The 15,487-nt window shown below is 47.1% G+C and overlaps 1 non-coding gene across 1 annotated transcript; it reads left to right on the top strand.

The window, feature by feature from the left end:
* The first annotated feature begins 13,416 nt into the window (after positions 1-13,416).
* Positions 13,417-13,532, top strand: LOC134959490 (U5 spliceosomal RNA). Its single transcript, XR_010187522.1, has one exon. It is a non-coding gene; the product is annotated as a U5 spliceosomal RNA (small nuclear RNA).
* Positions 13,533-15,487: the final 1,955 nt, after the last annotated feature.

Below are 15,487 nucleotides of genomic sequence, written 5' to 3' on the forward strand. Positions count from 1 at the left end.
GAGGCCCTTTCTGTTGTCATACTGTTAACTGGGTTTAGATCACAAGTTGTACGGTGTGATTGGTGTGGCTGGTATGAGTCTTACCCGGGATTCAAAATGCCTCCCTTATTGTGTATGCTCGTCCGGGCACAGTACCTAACTGGAGTCTGGAGGAGGGTCATAGGGGGAGGAGCCAGTGCACACCACCTGACCTAGTAAAGCTTTACTTTTTTGTGCCCTGTCTCCTGCGGAGCCGCTATTACCCATGGTCCTTTCAGGAACCCCAGCATCCACTACGGACTCCGAGAAATAGAATTATCGGTAAGTAAATTCTTATTTTCCAATAGGGCCACACGTTATATGATCACGGCAATGAAGGAGGCTTTGCAGCTCTCTGATACTACTGGTACCTCAAAAAGGGCTATTATGTGGGGGGTTAAAAAACTGCCTGTATTTTTCCCAGAATCAGAGGAATTGAATGATGTGTGTGATGAAGCGTGGGTTACCCCCGATAGAAAATTGCCAATTTCAAAGAAGTTATTGGCATTATACCCTTTCCCACCAGAGGTTAGGGCGCGCTGGGAAACACCCCCTAGGGTGGATAAGGCGCTCACACGTTTATCAAAGCAAGTGGCGTTGCCGTCTCCTGACACGGCCGCCCTCAAGGATCCAGCAGATAGGAGGCTGGAAACTACACTGAAGAGTATATACACGCATACTGGTGTTATACTGCGACCGGCAATAGCCTCAGCCTGGATGTGCAGTGCTGGGGTAGTGTGGTTGGATTCTCTGACTGAAAATATTGATACCCTGGATAGGGACAGTATTTTATTGACTCTAGAGCAATTAAAGGATGCTTTTCTTTATATGCGAGATGCTCAGAGAGATGTTTGTACTCTAGCATCAAGAGTAAGCGCAATGTCCATATCTGCCAGAAGAAGTTTATGGACGCGACAGTGGTCAGGTGATGCGGATTCCAAGAGGCATATGGAAGTATTGCCATACAAGGGAGAGGAATTGTTTGGGGTCGGTCTTTCGGACTTGGTGGCCACGGCAACTGCCGGCAAATCCACTTTTTTACCTCAGACCCCCTCCCAACAGAAAAAGACACCGTCTTTTCAGCCGCAGTCCTTTCGCTCCTATAAAAAGCGACCAAAAGGACAGTCTTATCTGCCGCGAGGCAGAGGAAAGGGTAAGAAAGGGCAGCAAGCAGCCCCTACCCAGGAACAGAAGCCCGCCCCGGTTTCTACAAAGCCATCAGCATGACGCTGGGGCTGTACAAGTGGACTTAGGAACGGTGGGGGGTCGGCTCAAAAATTTCAGCAATCAATGGGATCACTCACAAGTAGACCCGTGGGTCCTGCAGATAATATCTCAGGGGTACATGCTGGAGTTCGAAAGGTCTCCTCCTCGCCGGTTCCTAAAGTCTGCTTTACCAACGTCTCCCTCAGAAAGGACGTTGGTTTTGGAAGCCATTCACAAGCTGTATTCTCAGCAGGTGATAGTCAAGGTACCCCTCCTACAACAGGGAAAGGGGTATTATTCCACACTATTTGTGGTACCGAAACCGGACGGTTCGGTAAGACCTATTCTAAATCTGAAATCCTTGAACCTGTATATACAGAAATTCAAGTTCAAGATGGAGTCACTCAGAGCAGTGATAGCAAACCTGGAAGAGGGGGACTTCATGGTGTCCTTGGACATAAAAGATGCTTATCTACATGTCCCAATTTACCCTTCACACCAAGGGTATCTCAGGTTCGTGATACAAGACTGTCATTATCAGTTTCAAACGCTGCCGTTTGGTTTGTCCACGGCTCCTCGGGTCTTTACCAAGGTAATGACCGAAATGATGGTTCTTCTACGAAGAAAAGGCGTATTAATTATCCCGTACTTGGACGATCTCCTAATAAGGGCAGAGAACAGCTGGAAGCCAGTGTGGCACTATCACAAGTAGTGCTTCGGCAACATGGGTGGATTCTAAATCTTCCAAAATCTCAATTGACTCCGACAACACATCTGTTGTTTTTGGGCATGATTCTGGACACGGTTCAGAAAAAGGTATTTCTCCCAGAGGAGAAGGCAAAGGAGCTATCCGAACTTGTCAGGAACCTCCTAAAACCAGGAACTGTGTCAGTACATCAATGCACGAGAGTCCTGGGAAAAATGGTGGCTTCGTACGAAGCGATTCCTTTCGGCAGATTCCATGCACGGACATTCCAGTGGGATCTACTGGACAAATGGTCCGGATCGCATCTGCACATGCATCAGAGGATAACATTGTCACCAAGAACAAGATTGTCTCTCCTGTGGTGGTTACAGACGGCCCATCTGTTAGTGGGCCGCAGATTCGGCATACAGGACTGGGTCCTGGTGACTACGGATGCCAGCCTACGAGGTTGGGGAGCAGTCACAAAGGGAAGAAACTTCCAGGGTGTGTGGTCAAACCTGGAAAAGTCTCTTCACATAAATATACTGGAGCTAAGAGCGATATACAATGCCCTAAGCCAAGCAAGACCTCTGCTTCAGGATCAGCCGGTGCTGATCCAGTCCGACAACATCACGGCAGTCGCCCACGTCAACCGACAAGGCGGCACGAGAAGCAGAAGTGCAATGACGGAAACTGCACGGATTCTGCGCTGGGCGGAGAATCATGTCGTAGCACTGTCAGCAGTGTTCATCCCGGGAGTGGACAACTGGGAAGCAGACTTCCTCAGCAGACACGACCTTCACCCGGGAGAGTGGGGACTTCATCCAGAAGTTTTCAACATGATGGTGAACCGTTGGGAAAAACCAAAGGTGGACATGATGGCGTCTCGCCTCAACAAAAAGTTGGACAGGTATTGCGCCAGGTCAAGAGACCCACAGGCAATAGCTGTGGACGCTCTGGTAACACCATGGGTGTACCAGTCGGTATATGTGTTCCCTCCTCTGCCTCTCATACCAAAGGTACTGAGAATTATACGGAAAAGAGGAGTAAGAACAATACTGGTAGCTCCGGACTGGCCAAGAAGAACTTGGTATCCAGAACTTCAAGAGATGCTCACGGAGGATCCGTGGCCTCTACCTCTAAGAAGGGACCTGCTTCAACAGGGACCTTGTATGTTCCAAGACTTACCGCGACTGCGTTTGACGGCATGGCGGTTGAACGCCGGATTCTAAAAGAAAAGGGCATTTCTGAGGAAGTTATTCCGACTTTAATTAAAGCCAGGAAAGATGTGACCGCACAACATTATCACCGTATTTGGAGAAAATATGTTGCGTGGTGTGAGGCCAAGAAGGCTCCAACGGAAGAATTTCAATTGGGTCGATTCTTACATTTCCTGCAAGCAGGATTGTCTATGGGCCTAAAATTGGGGTCCATTAAAGTTCAAATTTCGGCCTTATCAATTTTCTTCCAGAAAGAATTGGCGTCAGTGCCTGAAGTACAGACTTTTGTAAAAGGTGTACTACATATACAACCCCCAATAGTGCCTCCAGTGGCACCGTGGGATTTGAACGTGGTTCTAAATTTTCTCAAATCTCATTGGTTTGAGCCTTTAAAATCGGTAGATTTAAAATACCTTACATGGAAGGTAACCATGCTATTGGCCCTGGCTTCAGCCAGGAGAGTTTCAGAATTGGCGGCTTTGTCGTACAAAAACCCATATCTGATTTTCCATTCGGACAGGGCAGAATTGCGGACACGTCCTCAATTTCTCCCTAAGGTGGTTTCGGCTTTTCACTTGAACCAGCCTATTGTGGTGCCTGCGGCGACTAGCGACTTGGAGGACTCCAAGTTACTGGACGTTGTCAGAGCATTGAAAATATATATTTCAAGGACAGCTGGAGTCAGAAAATCTGACTCGTTGTTTATATTGTATGCACCCAACAAGATGGGTGCTCCTGCGTCTAAACAGACGATTGCACGTTGGATATGTAGCACAATCCAACTTGCACATTCTGTGGCAGGCCTGCCACAGCCTAAATCTGTAAAGGCCCACTCCACAAGGAAAGTGGGCTCATCCTGGGCGGCTGGCCGAGGGGTCTCGGCATTACAACTTTGCCGAGCAGCTACGTGGTCAGGGGAGAACACGTTTGTAAAATTTTACAAATTTGATACTCTGGCTAAGGAGGACCTGGAGTTCTCTCATTCGGTGCTGCAGAGTCATCCGCACTCTCCCGCCCGTTTGGGAGCTTTGGTATAATCCCCATGGTCCTGACGGAGTCCCCAGCATCCACTAGGACGTTAGAGAAAATAAGATTTTACTTACCGATAAATCTATTTCTCGTAGTCCGTAGTGGATGCTGGGCGCCCATCCCAAGTGCGGATTGTCTGCAATGTTTGTACATAGTTATTGTTACAAAAATCGGGTTATTACTATTGTTGTGAGCCATCTTTTTAGAGGCTACTTCGTTTTGTTATCATACTGTTAACTGGGTTCAGATCACAAGTTGTACGGTGTGATTGGTGTGGCTGGTATGAGTCTTACCCGGGATTCAAGATCCTTCCTTATTGTGTACGCTCGTCCGGGCACAGTACCTAACTGAGGCTTGGAGGAGGGTCATAGGGGGAGGAGCCAGTACACACCATGTGACCTAAAAGGCTTTTTAGATGTGCCCTGTCTCCTGCGGAGCCCGCTATCCCCATGGTCCTGACGGAGTCCCCAGCATCCACTACGGACTACGAGAAATAGATTTATCGGTAAGTAAAATCTTATTATTTTTTAGTTGGGGCTGTTGTTACTGTGTATTCAGTCCCTCTCGATCAGAAACAGACTCCATGAGGGTGGTATGAGGGCCCGACGTCCACAGGTGGGGTTTGTGCTTACAGCCCAACACCGTGCAGGACGTTTGGCATTTGCCAGTGAACACAAAGATTGGCAAATTCGCCACTGGCGTCCTGTGCTCTTCACAGATGAAACCATGTTCTCACTGAGCACATGTGACAGACATGACAGAGTCTGGAGACGCCAAGGAGAACGTTCTGCTGCCTGCAACATCCTCCAGCATGACCGGTTTGGCAGTGGGTCAGTAAAGGTGTGGGGTGGCATTTCTTTGGGGGGCCGCACAGCCCTCCATGTGCTCGCCAGAGGTAGCCTGACTGCCATTAGGTACTGAGATGAGATCCTCAGACCCTTTGTGAGACCATATGCTGGTGCGGTTGGCCCTGGGTTCCTCCTAATGCAAGACAATGCTAGACCTCGTGGCTGGAGTGTGTCAGCAGTTCCTGCAAGACTAAGGCATTGATGCTATGGACTGGCCCGCCCGTTCCCCAGACCTGAATCCAATTGAGCACATCTGGGACATCATGTCTCGCTCCATGCACCAACGCCACGTTGCACCACAGACTGTCCAGGAGTTGGCGGATGCTTTAGTCCAGGTCTGGGAGGAGATCCCTCAGGAGACCATCCGCCACCTCATCAGGAGCATGCCCAGGTGTTGTAGGGAGGTCATACAGGCACGTGGAGGCCACACACACTACTGAGCCTCATTTTGACTTGTTTTAAGGACATTACATCAAAGTTGGATCAGCCTGTAGTGTGTTTTTCCACTTTAATTTTGAGTATGACTCCAAATCCAGACCTCCATGGGTTAATAAATTTAATTTCCATTGATAATTTTTGTGTGATTTTGTTGTCAGCACATTCAACTATGTAAAGAACAAAGTATTTAATAAGTATTTCTAGGATGTGTTATTTTAGTGTTCCCTTAAGTTTTTTGAGCAGTATATATTATGTGTATATATAGATACAAGTGGGGCAAAAAAGTATTTGGACAGCCACCGATTGTGCAAGTTGACCCACTTAACCGGCATGGTCAGATTTCATGCAACTGCGTCGTCCCACCCTGTCCCCCCGTTTTTGACTAGGAGATCCGTTCTGCAGATGTGCATAATATGTTTAAAAATTGTAAAAAATACTTTTTCAACTTTTGTTTTTTGTAAATTTATTTTATTTAACAATGTTAACGCTTTTGAAGGGAAAAATCGTCAGATAAGTGGTTAAAAAGATGAGAGGTCTGTAATTTCCATTATAGGTACACTTCAACTGTGAGAGACAGAATCTGAAAAAAAAACCTAGGAAATCACATTGTATGATTTTTTTTAAACAATTTATTTGTATATTCTTGCGGAAAATAAATATTTGGACAATCAAAAAGTTTAACTCAATATTTTGTAATTTCTTTTTCATCCACTCGGGGTCACTGGAGCACTCTTGGGATATGGATGGTGCATTAGCAGGGATTGGCACATTTAAATATTTAAATGTGTAACTTACCTCTTCCCTCCTACATACTCCCAAGAACCTCAGTGTTTTTTTATGTGCCTCAGGGATGCACATCAAGAGCTGAATGCTCAATCTTATTTTTTTACATTTTACTTTTCATTATTATATAGTTTATTTTACCGGCAATCCCTTCCCCACTTACTAAGAAGTGTGGGTCCGGGATTGTACTACCTCCAGCCGCTGCTGACACGTGGGCCCTTGCAGGAGAAGCACGGCCGTGTCAGCCAGGCAGCATACGATCCCTTCCCCACTTGCAGAGAAGTGAGGGTCCGGGATTGAGCGGCCATCTCCTCCACGTACAGAAGAGTCCGGCGTGCTATGGCCGCTGGTGTGGAGGACATTTCAGAGGAGGGTTTTTTTCTAGCAAGCGCTTACAGCGCTGCTGCCGCCGGGAGAATGGAGCAGCGAGGATTAGAAGCTGCATACGGTTAGTTTACACAGCTACCGCAAGGTCAGTGCACCGACACCCAGTACCGCACGCTCCCAGCACACAGCAGGTGCAGGGAGCGTGGTCTATGGGTCATTCTGCCCTGCTGGCCGCCCGCTCAATACTCTCCCCGCTGGCCGCCCACACTGATAGCCGCTGTTCTAACCGCAGGCCGGACGCAGTTATAAAGACAGCGGGCGCGCACTGATCAAAGTGTGCTCACGCTACTCAGCCCAGCCGCAGACAGACAGGCTGCCGCCGCTGGGTTACTGCTTACGTTCCCCGCCGATCTCTGGCTCAATGCAGCTAGCTGTGATCGGCAGGAGAGGAGGGAGCACTACCACTGCAGAGAGGGAGATCACGGGAGACAGGAGGCGAGGATTATACCTGCAGCACAACGGGAATGACCTTGTATCTCGCTATTATATATACATAGACGTGTGTGTGTGTGTGTATATATATGTATGTGTATATATATATATATATATATATATATATATATATATATGTATATATATATATGTATATATATATATGTATATATATATATGTATATATATATATATATATATATGTATATATGTATATATATATATATATATGTATATATATATATATATATATATATATATATATATAATATGTATATCTATCTATATCTCTGTGTATCTCTAACGTCCTAAGTGGATGCTGGGGACTCCGTAAGGACCATGGGGAATAGCGGCTCCGCAGGAGACTGGGCACATCTAAAGAAAGCTTTAGGACTATCTGGTGTGCACTGGCCCCTCCCCCTATGACCCTCCTCCAAGCCTCAGTTAGATCTCTGTGCCCGAACGAGAAGGGTGCACACTAGGGGCTCTCCTGAGCTTCTTAGTGAAAGTTTTAGATTAGGTTTTTTATTTTCAGTGAGACCTGCTGGCAACAGGCTCACTGCATCGAGGGACTAAGGGGAGAAGAAGCGAACTCACCTGCGTGCAGAGTGGATTGGGGTTCTTAGGCTACTGGACATTAGCTCCAGAGGGACGATCACAGGCCCAGCTTGGATGGGTCCCAGAGCCGCGCCGCCGGCCCCCTTACAGAGCCAGAAGACAGAAGAGGTCCGGAAAATCGGCGGCAGAAGACGTCCTGTCTTCAACAAGGTAGCGCACAGCACTGCAGCTGTGCGCCATTGCTCTCAGCACACTTCACACTCCGGTCACTGAGGGTGCAGGGCGCTGGGGGGGGCGCCCTGAGACGCAATAAAAACACCTTGGATGGCAAAAAAAATGCATCACATATAGCTCCTGGGCTATATGGATGCATTTAACCCCTGCCAGAATCCATAAAAAAGCAGGAGAAAAGTCCGCGAAAAAGGGGCGGAGCCTATCTCCTCAGCACACTGGGGCCATTTTCCCCTCACAGCTCCGTTGGAGGGAAGCTCCCTGTCTCTCCCCTGCAGTCACTACACTACAGAAAGGGTTAAAAAAAGAGAGGGGGGCACTAATTAGGCGCAGTATTAACTATACAGCAGCTATAAGGGGAAAAACACTTATATAAGGTTATCCCTGTATATATAGCGCTCTGGTGTGTGCTGGCAAACTCTCCCTCTGTCTCCCCAAAGGGCTAGTGGGGTCCTGTCCTCTATCAGAGCATTCCCTGTGTGTGTGCTGTATGTCTGTACTTTTGTGTCGACATGTATGAGGAGAAAAATGATGTGGAGACGGAGCAGATTGCCTGTAATAGTGATGTCACCCCCTAGGGGGTCGACACCTGAGTGGATGAACTGTTGGAAGGAATTACGTGACAGTGTCAGCTCTGTATAAAAGACAGTGGTTGACATGAGACAGCCGGCTACTCAGCTTGTGCCTGTCCAGACGTCTCATAGGCCGTCAGGGGCTCTAAAGCGCCCGTTACCTCAGATGGCAGATATAGACGCCGACACGGATACTGACTCCAGTGTCGACGGTGAAGAGACGAATGTGACTTCCAGTAGGGCCACACGTTACATGATTGAGGCAATGAAAAATGTTTTACACATTTCTGATAATACGAGTACCACCAAAAAAGGGGTATTATGTTCGGTGAGGAAAAACTACCTGTAGTTTTCCTGAATCTGAGAAATTAAATGAGGTGTGTGATGATGCGTGGGTTTCCCCCGATAACAACGGATAATTTCTAAAATGTTATTGGCATTATATCCTTTCCCGCCAGAGGTTAGGGTGCGTTGGGAAACACCCCCTAGGGTGGATAAAGCGCTCACACGCTGGTAAGAATAAGGGCTCTACCCTCTCCTGAGATGGCCGCCCTTAAGGATCCTGCTGATAGAAAGCAGGAGGGTATCCTAAAAGGTAATTACACACATACTGGTGTTATACTGCGACCAGCAATCGCCTCAGCCTGGATGTGCAGTGCTGGGTTGGCGTGGTCGGATTCCCTGACTGAAAATATTGATACCTTAGATAGGGACAGTATATTTTTGCCTATAGAGCATTTAAAAGATGCATTTTTATATATGCGTGATGCACAGCGGAATATTTGCCGACTGGCATCAAGTCTAAGCGCGTTGTCCATTTCTACCAGTAGAGGGTTATGGACACGTCAGTGGTCAGGTGATGCGTATTCCAAACGGCATTTGGAAGTATTGCTTTATTAAGGGAGGAGTTATTTGGGGTCGGTCTTTCAGACCTCGTGGCCACGGCAACAGCTGGGAATTCCACGTTTGTACCCCAGGTCGCCTCTCAACATGAGAAGACGCCGTATTATCAGGCGCAGTCTTTTCGTGGACAAGCGGGCAAAAGGTTCCTCATTTCTGCCCCGTGACAGAGGGAGAGGAAAAAGGCTGCAGAAATCAGCCAGTTCCCAGGAACAGAAACCCTCTCCCGCCTCTGCCAAGCCCTCAGTATACGCTGGGGCTTTACAAGCAGAATCGGGCACGGTGGGGGGCCCGTCTCAATGAATTTCAGCGCGCAGTGGGCTCACTCGCAAGTAGACCCCTGGATCCTTCAGGTGATATCTCAGGGGTACAAATTAGAATTCGAGACGTCTCCCCCTCGCCGTTTCCTAAAGTCGGCTTTACCGATGTCTCCTTCTGACAGGGAGACAGTTTTGGAAGCCATTCACAAGCTGTATTCCCAGCAGGTGATAATCAAGATACCCCTCCTGCAACAGGGAACGGGGTATTATTCCACACTGTTGTGGTACCGAAGCCGGACGGCTCGGTGAGACCGATTCTAAATCTAAAATCTTTGAACACTTACGTACAGAGGTTCAAATTCAAGATTGAGTCACTCAGAGCAGTGATTGCGAACCTGGAAGAAGGGGACTACATGATGTCTCGGGACATCAAGGATGCTTACCTTCATGTCAAAAGTTTCCCTTCTCACCAAGGGTACCTCAGGTTTATGGTACAGAACTGTCACTATCCGTTCAGACGCTGCCGTATGGATGGTACACGGCACCCCAGGTCTTTACCAAGGTAATGGCCGAAATGATGATATTCCTTCGAAGGAAGTGAATTTTAGTTATCCCTTCCTTGGACAATTCCCTGATAAGGGTAAGATCCAGGGAACAGTTGGAGGTCGGTGTAGCACTATCTCAGGTAGTGTTGCGGCAGCACGATTGGATTCTCAATATTCCAAAATTGCACCTGGTTCCGACGACGTGTCTTCTGTTCCTAGGGATGATCCTGGATACAGTCCAGAAAAAGGTGTTTCTCCCGGAGGAGAAAGCCAGGGAGTTATCCGAGCTAGTCAGGAACCTAAAACCGAGTCAAGTCTCAGTGCATCAATGCACAAGGGTTCTGGGTAAAATGGTGGCTTCCTACGAAGCAATCCCATTCGGCAGATTCCACGCAAGAACTTTCCAGTGGGACCTGCTGGACAAATGGTCCGGATCGCATCTTCAGATGCATCAGCGGATAACCCTGTCACCAAGGACAAGGGTGTCCCTCCTGTGGTGGTTGCAGAGTGCTCATCTTCTAGAGGGCCGCAGATTAGGCATTCAGGACTGGGTCCTGGTGACCACTGATGCCAGCCTGCGAGGCTGGGGAGCAGTCACACAGGGAAGGAATATCCAGGGCTTATGGTCAAGCCTGGAGACATCACTTCACATAAATATCCTGAAGCTAAGGGACATTTACAATTGCTAAGCTTAGCAAGACCTCTGCTTCAAGGTCAGCCGGTGTTGATCCAGTAGGACAACATCACGGCAGTCACCCACGTAAACAGACAGGGTGGCACAAGAAGCAGGATTCTTCGCTGGGCGGAAAATCATGTGATAGCACTGTCAGCAGTATTCTTTCCGGGAGTGGACAACTGGGAAGCAGACTTCCTCAGCACGACCTCCACCCGGGAGAGTGGGGACTTCACCCAGAAGTCTTCCACATGATTAAAAACTCGACAGGTATTGCGCCAGGTCCAGGGACCCTCAGGCAATAAGCTGTAGACGCTTTGGTAACACCGTGGGTGTACCAGTCAGGGTATGTGTTCCCTCCTCTGCCTCTCATACCCAAGGTACTGAGATTGATAAGATGGAGAGGAGTAAGCACTATATTCGTGGTTCTGGATTGGCCAAGAAGGACTTGGTAACCGGAACTTCAAGAGATGCTCACGGAGGATCCGTGGCCTCTACCTCTAAGAAGGGACCTGCTCCAGCAAGGACCCTGTCTGTTCCAAGACTTACCGCGGCTGCGTTTGACGGTATGGCGGTTGAACGCCGGATCCTGAAGGAAAAAAGGCATTCCGGATGAAGTCATCCTTATCCTGATCAAAGCCAGGAAGGATGTAACCGCAAAAACATTATCACCGCAATTGGCGAAAATATGTTGCGTGGTGCGAGGCCAGTAAGGCCCGACGGAGGAAATTCAACTGGGTCGATTCCTACATTTCCTGCAAACAGGAGTGTCTATGGGCCTGAAATTGGGGTCCATTAAGGTTCAAATTTCGGCCCTGTCAATTTTCTTCCAAAAAGAACTAGCTTCAGTCCCTGAAGTTCAGACGTTTGTAAAAGGGGTACTGCATATACAGCCTCCTTTTGTGCCTCCAGTGGCACTTTGGGATCTCAATGTAGTTTTGGGTTCCAAAAGTCACATTGGTTTGAACCACTTAAATCTGTGGAGTTAAAATATCTCACATGGAAAGTGGTCATGCTGTTGGCCCTGGCCTGGGCCAGGCGCGTGTCAGAATTGGCGGCTTTATCCTGAAAAAGCCCTTATCTGATTTTCCATTCGGACAGGGCGGAATTGAGGACTCGTCCTCAGTTTCTCCCCAAGGTGGTTTCAGCGTCTCACCTGAACCAACCTATTGGTGGTGCCTGCGGCTACTAGGGACTTGGAGGCCTCCAAGTTGCTAGACGTTGTCAGTGCCCTGAAAATATATGTTTCCAGGACGGCTGGAGTCAGGAAATCTGACTCGCTGTTTATCCTGTGTGCACCCAACAAGCTGGGTGCTCCTGCTTCTAAGCAGACTATTGCTCGTTGGATTTGTAGTACAATTCAGCTTGCACATTCTGTGGCAGGCCTGCCACAGCCAAAAATCTGTAAATGCCCACTCCACAAGGAAGGTGGGCTCATCTTGGGCGGCTGCCCGAGGGGTCTCGGCTTTACAACTTTGCCGAGCAGCTACTTGGTCAGGAGCAAATACGTTTGTAAAATTCTACAAAATTGATATCCTGGCTGAGGAGGACCTGGAGTTCTCTCATTTGGTGCTGCAGAGTCATCCGCACTCTCCCGCCCGTTTGGGAGCTTTGGTATAATCCCCATGGTCCTTACGGAGTCCCCAGCATCCACTTAGGACGTTAGAGAAAATAAGAATTTACTTACCGATAATTCTATTTCTCATAGTCCGTAGTGGATGCTGGGCGCCCATCCCAAGTGCGGATTGTCTGCAATACTTGTACATAGTTATTGTTACAAAAATCGGGTTATTATTGTTGTGAGCCATCTTTCAGAGGCTCCTCTGTTATCATGCTGTTAACTGGGTTCAGATCACAGGTTATACGGTGTGATTGGTGTGGCTGGTATGAGTCTTACCCGGGATTCAAAATCCTTCCTTATTGTGTACGCTCGTCCGGGCACAGTATCCTAACTGAGGCTTGGAGGAGGGTCATAGGGGGAGGAGCCAGTGCACACCAGATAGTCCTAAAGCTTTCTTTAGATGTGCCCAGTCTCCTGCGGAGCCGCTATTCCCCATGGTCCTTACGGAGTCCCCAGCATCCACTACGGACTATGAGAAATAGAATTATCGGTAAGTAAATTCTTATTATCTCTGTGTATCTCTGTGTATCATTATTAGTTATACAGGATCTGTTGTGACTAACATTACTGTAATTTGACAATGGGGTTTTTATTATGCTTAAGATATGGTGAAAGCACATGGCTGGACACCATTTTAACTCCACTTCCTGCTTCTTTGTCCTGGAAGTTTGCTACGGTCCTACAACACTCGTCCACTAGAGGAGCAGGGGTGTTAGGAATTCTGTAACAGAGTTAGTGGGTGTCAGCTGCAATACTCTTCTAGTTTATGCACAGTTTAGTTAAGGTCGGTGCAAGTGTTATCTAAGGGAACCCACGTGCAAAGTGGGATTACCAGTCTGTATACGGACATCTACCTTGATCCTATTTGGGCAAGTAGTAAGGCGGCTACATCTAACTGTATATTAACAAAGTCCAAGTCTTGCACTAACAGTAGCCATCAGTGGTCGCATGCTAACCGTTTCAGCTGTGTTGCAGTCAGACGATTCAATGCCAGACCTTATATCTATCACATGCTCTGGTTTCTCTTCAGAACGAACAAATCTTTCGCCTTTTACTAAATATTTCCGTGGAGAGGAGCAAAACTGAGTTTTATCTCAATCTTTGCATGCCCCAGCTTATTGGGCAAGGCCACGATAACCTCATCAGGCCAGCGCTAGGTTCTGAAATTTTAATGACATGCTGGTGTTTTTATTGGATAGAACGCAGTGAGCACCTGTGGGGGTGTGTGTTTTTTCTTTGTTCTAATTCTCGTATTGAGCCATTCTCTATACCAGAGTATATGACAGCATTTCTTTGTGTCAAAACTTTCCAGGTCCCACCTGCAACTACACTTAATGACCCGTCAAAGTGTGTACATTCAAGCTATGCTAAAGGCAATGTATATGCTGTAGTTGGGGTTTGGGTTAACGACGTTATAGTGGCATAGGCAACGTAGTTGGTAGCCAGATTTGGCCTTAAAACAATTTCTACTTCTTACTCACATTGGTAGATTGGCTGAGGATTTACGCATGACTGCTATAGATATCAGCCAGGTTAGTTCTCTGAGTTCATCGTCAATCTTTGTGGTTGACAGACACTTTTCCTACACAGGGGCAGATTCAATAGAAACGTTACCTTACACGGCAATAGGTTATTTTCTCCTAAATTAGGAAAATTAATTTCTAACACTACAGCGTGAAAGTCTGTTTTACGGCCATTGCTACACCAGGGTTCAAATCTTTTAAACCTCAGTCCTTTCAAGGCTGTCCTACAACACACTACACAACTACATGTGGTCGAGGACGTGGTTTTCAATAAACCACTAACAGTCGTTCGGTCACAAAGGCTGCTGACAAGCCAATGGCATGGCAAGCTTTTAATTGTCTTGTTTCTTCTTTTGTGCAAACAAATCTTCTGATGTTTCATTTGACGTTATTACGGAACTCCACAGAGCTGTGGATACACAATTTAGTGCTCAAAACATTACATAGAGTTCCATTGTCTACCACCTTTTGCGGTGGTTTGTCAAGTCAACATCCAAAACAAGCCTGGCTGTGTCAGAAGACACAAAGGCAGTTCTGTAGACCACAACTCAGTCTCTCGTAGATTCAAGGTTATTACAATCTTTTTGTAGTACCACAGCCGGACGGCTCGGTCATAATCCATAGTGAACCTAAAGAGGTCCAATCAGTACGTGACTTACTACATATTTAAGATGGAATTCATGCGGTCAGTGATTGCAGGTTTACAACCACAGAAATCGTATTCTCACTGAAGCTCAAGGATGCGTACTTACGCATTCAAATTTTGACCACCAGATCAGGCATACTTAAACATTTGCAGTACAACAAAACCATTATTACTTTCAGGCACTACTGTTTGGTCTCTCATCAGCACCTTGGGTAGTCACAAGGGTGATGTCTGTGATAATAGTTATTCTCAGATACCGGGTAGTGATGATGGTTCTGTGCTTAGATGACCTTCTCATCAAAGCTCCGGCTCAACAAATACTCCTTCAAAATACCTTACTAATGTTCAATGTGCTAGTTCAGCACGATTACATTGACAGCTTCTACAAATCAAGCCGGGTTTCATGTCAAGGAATTAAATCCCTAAGAAACAAAAAGCACAAAGAATTAGTTCTCTAGTACAGTTTGTGCTCGATCCACAGGAAGTCTTGGTGCACTTGTGCATGCGCCTGTTAGAAAACATAGGCGCGTCTTTAGAAGCACTCTACTTCGGAACTGGCATTCACGATCTCTTCAACTGAATCTTCTCGCACAGTGGTCAGACCTTCATCAAGTGATATTGTCGGCAGTTTTCATTCCAGAAGTCGACTACTCAAATACAGTTTAGTTCATCCTTCAGGATTTTCATCCACAGGAAAGGGCGTAAAATTCAGAGGTGTTATAGATGTTAGTCCAGCGGTGCAGTTACCCACAACTGGATCTAATGGCTTCTCGCCAACATCATCAAACACCCGATATGTGTTCACATCAAGAAATCCAAAGGCAGTGGATGATCTCACAATAGCGTTGCCATATACCCTCCGGTATCTGTTCCACCTATTACGCCGATTCTTTGGTGGAGGAATGGAATCAA

The sequence above is a fragment of the Pseudophryne corroboree genome, chromosome 9 (genome assembly GCF_028390025.1).
Source record: "Pseudophryne corroboree isolate aPseCor3 chromosome 9, aPseCor3.hap2, whole genome shotgun sequence".
NCBI classification, from domain to species: domain Eukaryota; kingdom Metazoa; phylum Chordata; class Amphibia; order Anura; family Myobatrachidae; genus Pseudophryne; species Pseudophryne corroboree.